Source organism: Gekko japonicus, unplaced genomic scaffold (assembly GCF_001447785.1).
Source record: "Gekko japonicus isolate JY-2015 unplaced genomic scaffold, Gekko_japonicus_V1.1 scaffold978, whole genome shotgun sequence".
In the NCBI taxonomy this organism is placed as follows: domain Eukaryota; kingdom Metazoa; phylum Chordata; class Lepidosauria; order Squamata; family Gekkonidae; genus Gekko; species Gekko japonicus.
In genome coordinates, this window is record NW_015161980.1 from 629528 (window position 1) to 637077 (window position 7550).

Below are 7550 nucleotides of genomic sequence, written 5' to 3' on the forward strand. Positions count from 1 at the left end.
ATGCCCAATTTTGGCTCATGAGCCGGTTCATGCCCATCGCTAGCCCCAAGGATCTTTTTAAAAAGAGGACCAGTGCAATCCTAAACAGAGCTACACCCTTCTAAGCTGAATTTGTTGGAAAAGGTGTAAATCTTTTTAGGATTGCACTACAAGTTTCTAGCCCTTACAAATGTAAAGATATCCTTCAAGGCATGAGTAGGAGGATACCTATTGAAATTTCAGAAGCCAGAAAGGTGAAAGAATAAGATTTTCAGTAGTTGTGCTGTATGAGGCAAAGCACCCCTGATCAATGTTCCCTCTAAGCTGTGGAGTCTTGTGAGCAAAAATTCTACTTTGTGAGCTACTGGCATTAAAGCTGTGAGCCAGCGATTTGGCTACTGCATAAGTTAGTTTGCTCTGGAGACATCCTTCCTGAGCCAGGACAAAAATGTGTGAGCCGGAGGCTAAAAAACTGTGAGCTAGCTCACACTAACTCAGCTTAGAGGGAACACTGCCCCTGATTCCTCCCAAGGGTTAATTAATGTGAATAGTAACAGGCTTCTTTCATCTTGCAGTTGTTGCTAACTGGGCCTTTCTGCCTACACAGCCCTTATCTCCCTTATAAGTAAAAGCCGAATGGTGGTGGCACTTCTCTAGAACATTCCACATGCTCCAAAATCAGTTCGCTCTCTGATCTGTCATTCAGAGGGTCTCCCTATCCACTGGCTGCTTTGCCTGAGTCCTGCCTCCAACATTTTAAACATTTTGCTGTTCCTCTCCCCCCCATAGCCAGTCAGAACACAGAGGTTATTTGCATGTGCAGCCTCATTGGCCTTTGCCTCGGAACACAGAGGTCGTTTGCATATGCAACTTGATTGGCTTTTGCCTCTAACATTCTAAACAGTTTGCTGTTCTGAGGTAAAATGTGTCCAATCTCCAGGTGAGGGCTGGAGATCACTCAGAATTACAACTGCTTTCCAGATGGCAGAGATCCGTTCCACTGGAGAAAATGTTGGGCTTTGTATCCTTATATACTGCTGAGGTGGCCCCCATATGACAGCCAATGTGACGTAGCAGTCAGGGCTTCAGAGCACGGGAGCGGCTGCAGGTGTGTGGGGGGTGGAAAGCTGAAGAGTGAGGGGGAAATAAAGGTAGGTTGATGATTGGCTGGGAAGGAGATAGGGTTGCCAACTCCAGGTGGGAAATTCCTGGAGATGTGAGGGATGGAGCCTGGAGAGGGTGAGGTTTCAGGAGGTGTGGGACCTTGGACAGGTTCAAAGCCATAGACTCCACCCTCCAAACCAACTATTCCCTTCTGGGGAACCATCGTTGCCAGTCTCCAGGTGAGGGCTGGAGTTCACTCAAAATTACAACTGTTCTTTAGGTAGCAGAGATCAGTTCCTCTGGAGAAAATGGTGGACTCAGTGTCATTATACCCTGCTGAGGTCACCACAACAAATTGACACTGAGTGTCCAAGGCCAGGGCACCCGCCCAGAGCCTCTTTCTAGAGGCCGTTGTATTTATTTCCACAACTGGCCTTTTTCCTAGTCATCTATAAGGCCAGAGTTAAGAATGTGATAATTAGCTCTTTGTGAGAACCTGCAGTCCACAGAATGGGAGAGGGAAATCAGGAGTGACAAGAGGGTTCTAGAGGGTTCCAGCAAGAATGTGTCCTGATTGGATTGTCATCATCACCTGATTCAAGTTGGCCAAAAAGCTATAATTGGGCTAACAGCCTGGAGAAGGGAAACTAGCTTGGATTCTGTTGGACTAAAGGCCTGGACAATGATATGCTTATATTGCAATGGACAGGAACATAGAGGACTACCTTTGGGACTTTAAGACTGTCATCTAATGCTGGTTTCAAATGTGTTAGTTAAGCTTGTTTTTCTTGTTTTCTTTTGTGTATGATTTTAGAGTGGTGTGTTGCCTCAAGATAAAACTATTTCTGAAAATGATTCAAATAAACTTCATACATTTTTACACTAGCTCTGGAAACCCACAGGGTTCAGGATAGGAGTCCTTGACACAGTGGGACTTATTCCTGTATCATGCATCACCCCCCCCCCCCCCCCATTGTTAGCAAGACCCGAAGAAATTATGAAACATGCTAAATTACATACGTAGTTTTGACCAATTTGGATAATCTACAGAAGATGCAGAATTCATCTTTCCTTAATATAGACTTTTGATTTAACTGGGTACATAATTTTAATTTCATTTTAGTACACACTGTTCGGAGTGTCTCTGTGGCAAAGTCAGTAAGCAATCATCTTCTATTAAACGATTTAAAAACTATTTTACAAACAGTCCCGACACTGTGTAGGAAGGGGTTGGATAGGGTTGAACCCAGGGAAAAGTTTGCCAGAAGAGTTGGTCAACAGGACCTTTTCCCTGCCTTCCCTAAGCAGCCCATTGTTTACCCTGAAAATCCTCTCAATGGATTTGGAGAACCTCACAAATTGCAGCAAGGTAGGCAGTACTGCAGTGACAATGGGAAACTGGGTAACATAACTTCTGTCTTCCTCTTCTTCTGACTCAAGCTGCCAATGGATGTAGGAGACAGAGACTATTGACCTGATTCTCCTTCATCATGACAGCACCTCATAATGTGGTGTGTTTTGTTTGCCAAGCTCTGCTAATCCTCAGGGATCACTTTTGGAAGAAAAAACGAACTGCCTGGGAAAGGTAGGATGAGATCTAGTCCATCGCCTCCTTTTGCGAGTTTTCCTTCTGGATCTGACAAGACCAATTATTGCCTCATCAGTTATGTAATAAGTACCTTTAACTGTTGTACATCAATGTTGATTTATCTAAAGCAGTAGCATAACTGTTTTTGCAAAAGTTGTGTGCTAGATTTTAAAGATACAACTGGAAGAGCCACAAAAGCCTTGTAGAAAATGATTACTAATGACCATATTACAATTTTTAAATGAGTTATCATGAGCAATGAGACGAGGAAAAGACAGACTGCACAGTACCAGTCTACCCATTTTAAAGCTCTGCAAGTTCCATTGAGGACAACCCCAGTAATGACATCTTCAATATATTGCTAAGTTGAGTCATTTCATCTGAATGGCGGAGAAAGACATTAAACAAGGTCAAGACTTAGTAAGTCAGGAAAAATGCTATTTTGATACTGCTTATTTTACGAGTAAACACTGATGCCGTTGGCCAATGGGGACTTTTAACAGCCATGATTCCTGCAATACAACAGAGGTTACTAGTGCCAGTATTAGTGCTCATACATGGATGCCAGACACAAATATGTTATGGAATCACTTGTGTGTTCCAAATGGCGTATTTTTGAATGAAGGAACTGGTCACTTCTCAGAGTAAGGAAATCATGCCACGTACAATTTCTGCAACTGAAGTCAAACTAACTTGCATTGTTCCTGGTATAGAAAAACGTGGAAAACTACTGACTGGAAAAAAGATGACTTCTACAGACACTATATAAATTGTAATTAGTATTATTACTTGCTCCTCTGAGGGGCAACAACTTTCAAGGGATGCTTTTTGTAATATTATCTTTATTTACAAATATTAGATACTCCCACAGAGAATCTGATCTATTATTCCATCAAATCCACAGTGAGATTCTGGAGCTGTGGTAAATTCACAGCAGCTTGTCTCAGCCTGTGAACCTAACTATAGGCCTCTTCAGACTATGCAGACTGGTAGCCCACTGACTGTCCACTGGAAGCATGCGGTCCCTGTTCTGAGCAGTCACTGTTTCTGTGTGAACTGGGCAAAGCATGGATTTTCCATGTCCATACAGCTTCCATACACGTGAACCATAATCCTGGGGGTACTTGCACCATACACATCACACTCTCAACCTGACTCTGGTTCCCGCAGGTCTGCTAAGTTTCAAGCATGGAATGTGCAAGATACAACTGACTGGCCCACTATGGAGACTTTCATGGGAGGATGTGATGATAATGTCACGTATAGTGAGGCCCTCTGTCTCTTCTCTTCCAAACCCAAACTTCTACTTCTTCATTCAAACATCTCCTTCTCATCTCGCCTCACCTGTGAGGAGCCAACTCCTTCAAACTCTGGTGGGCACTAGAAGAGAGCTATCAAGAATCTTGTACATGGGCCATACTGATGTATAGGGCCAGATGGAACAATTTGCCCTGGGACAGATGTCAGGCTGACTGGCCTGTAATTTCCTGGTTCCCTTCTAGATCACTTCTTCAGACTTATTTCCATTTATTCTGTCCATCCTCCTGGACTGAATCCTTCTGTACCAAACTGAGACCTAGGTTTCCTGTCTCATTACCAATGCTGATATCTCCATGCCTACTACCCCTCTGCATATCACACCTAATCCAATCACGCCTGCTATTGTCATTCGGCATCGGAAATAATATTTATAAAGCTTATATCTCCAGTAGCTCCTGTTACATTTTACGGCACGTGACCCAGCCCGACAAAGGGACATTTATGTCAGATTTGGCCCTCACAACAAATGAGTTCAACACCTCTGGTCTAGAACTTCACTGTTCATCACCTCAATTTGGCTCAGATCTTCAGACTCCCTTCCAAAAAAATAATGGAAAATAATGGCTTGGGTACATGCTCTGCACTTTCCACAGTGAACACAGAAGCAAAAAATTCATTGATCTGCTCTGCCATCACCACATCTTCCTTTAGCAATCCCTTTATTACAAAGGCCCCACTGCTTCTCTGGCTGGTTTCTTGCTCCAGGTTTTTTTTTTTTAAATGTTTGTTTGTCTTGATGATTTCTAATAATCTTCTCTCAACATCTCTTTTTGCATGCTTAATTATTGACTTCCATTTCTTTTGCCAGAGCCTGTTGTCCCTCCTGTTCAATTCATTAGGGCAGACTTTCCACTTTTTAAAAGAGGCCTCTTTACTTTTTATGGCTTCCTTGATTTGTGTTGTTAACCATGCAGGGTTTTTTTTTAGACTCACCAGTGCCTTTCCTAACCTGTGGAATGCATTCTATCAAGGGTTCAATAAGAGTGCTTTAAATAGCTTCCAAACACCCTCTAGGGATGTTTGTTTGTCTTGATGATTTTGTTTGTTTGTCTCTGGTTTCATTTTTGTAAAGTACCCTCTTTTGAAATCAAATGTTACCATTTTGGACTTTAGGGGTAACCCTCCATTGACCTTAATACTGAATTCAGTAGCACTGTGGTCACTGTTCCCAACTGGTGCAACAATTTTGACATCTCTCACCAGGTCTTGAGACCCACTCAGAACCTAGTCCAAGATCACTACCCCTCTGGTTGATTCTGTGACTAAGTGTTCCAGTGCACAGTCATTTATGATATCTAGGAATCTCATTTCTATAGCATAAATCGAGCACATGTTTACCCAGTCAATGTGAAGACAGCTGAAGTCTCCCAATATAATAACATTATCTCCTTTAGTCACCTCCCTTATTTCCTTCCACAACTCAAAATCATCCTCAAGGGTTTCATCAGGTGCACAACAGCATACCCCCACTGTTAAGTAACTCTTAGGGCCCCATTATTTCCAAGCATATTGCGCCTGTTGGCGAGTTAATTCCCCTAATCTATATATCTAATAGTCAAGTGGCCCCGTGAGTGCGGATCGCTAAATCAGCGCTCCGGGGCCACCTGGGGGGTAGGGGGAGGTTTGTGCACACGTGGGCCAGTCCCCACGTGTGCACAAAAATACTAAAAGTTGAAAAAAATTTCAGGGGGATGTTTAAATCCCCCCGAAAGTGCAAGAGCGTCTCCTGCGCGTGCGCAGGGGATGCTCTGGAACCTCGCCGCCGCCGCCGGAGCCGGGGGGTGGGGAGAGAGAGAGTGCGAGGTGCCTCGGAGACGGTGAGGGGGGAAAGAGCCGGAAAGAGATGGAGCCGAGGCCCTCGGGTCGGAGCCGGTGGGGGGGAGGGCAAAAAAGAGAGAGAGAGAGTGGGGGGGCGAGTGCAAAAGCGTTCCGTGCGCATGCGCATGGAACGCTCTCTTGCTGACTTCGCGCCGCCGCCGCCTCCTCGGAGCCGGGCGGGCAGGGGGAGGACAGGCCTCGCCGCCGCCGCCGAGCCCGGCAAAGGGGGGGAGGACCGGCCTCGCCGCCGCTGCCGCCTCCTCGGGACAATGAGCGGGGGGTGGTGGAGGAGACGGAGCTCTTCTCCCCCCCCGCGAGTATCGCGGGTCCCCGTCTTGTATTTTCTAACCACTGGGTTCTAAGCCCTCTTTGATGTACACTGCAACATCTCCCCATTCCTGTCCCTCCCTCTCCTGCCTACAGAGCTTATACTAGGGCTGCCAAACTGCGGCGGGGGATCCGTGCGTCGTCACAGGATCGCTGCCGCGGGGGGACAGCTATCCGTGTTACACCAGCGTCGCCAGGATGTGACGCTACGCGTCGCCCTGGCAACGGGACTCCAATCAGCCCCGTTGCCAGAGCGACGCGTAGCGTCACATCCAATGTTCCCTCTAAGCTGCAGAGTCTCGTGAGCAAAAATTCTACTTTGTGAGCTACTGGCATTAAAGTTGTGAGCGAGCGATTTGTCGGTTTGGCAGTTCTAGCTTATACCAAGAAAAACTGTATCCATAGATTTTCCCCATTCCACCATGTTTCTGAGATATCTACTACATCTACTATATCTAAGTTGTCATTGAGCACCGAGCACTCCAGCTCCCCCATCTTGGCTTGGAAACTTCTAGCATTGGCAGAAAGACATATTGGTGTTTCCCTCTCCAGTCATCCTTGCTTCCCTTGGCCCCTTAGTAGCCACACATGGTCCTCATTTGCCATCCTACCATCACTCCCAAGTTCAATATCGACAGCCGCCTGGTTCCCTTTTTGGTCCCATCTCTTTTGTACAGGTTCAGCTTGTTACAGACATGCCTTGTCCCAGTCCCCTCCCCCTGCTATCTTTACAAAACCAAAAGTAGCCCTGGGCCTCCTAGGAACTTTTCAAGTTGCTACACAGCCTGGCTGAACTTGAAAACCTGACAGCCTGAGGAGTTTCATGATGCTATCTTGTAGACCTTCCGGGAAATCCCAGAGGGCCTGAAAACCTGGTGGGGGGCACTGCCCCCACTGGGAAATCCTGGGGGGGCCCCTGAGCCCTGCTCTCCCCAATAGTTTATACCCCTGCATGTTGCCCTCTCTATGCACATAGCCCTATACACATCAGGGAATTCTGTCTCTTAACTTCCATTGAGAAAATATCCACAGTTCTTAAGTAATATTACAATCTTGTGTCATAGCTCTTGGCTTCTATCAGATCTGTGTCATGGTGAAAGAGCAACAGTGAACAGGGTTATCAATCTCAGAGTGGGGCCTGGAACCCTTCAGGAATCACAACTGATCTCCAGACCACAGACATGAGTTCTGGAGGAAATGACAGCTTTGGAGGGTGCACTCTATGGCATCACAGCTGCACTCAATGCCCTCCCCAAACAGTGCCCCCAAATATTCACAGATCTCTCAGGCTACAGTTGGCATCCCTAGTGCCAGCAGGAAATCCCTGACACTCCCAACCCATATGCTTTACAGCTAAGAGACCGATCTCCACTCTTGCTCAAAAACTCCCTATATGGGGGGGGGGGGGGGGGGG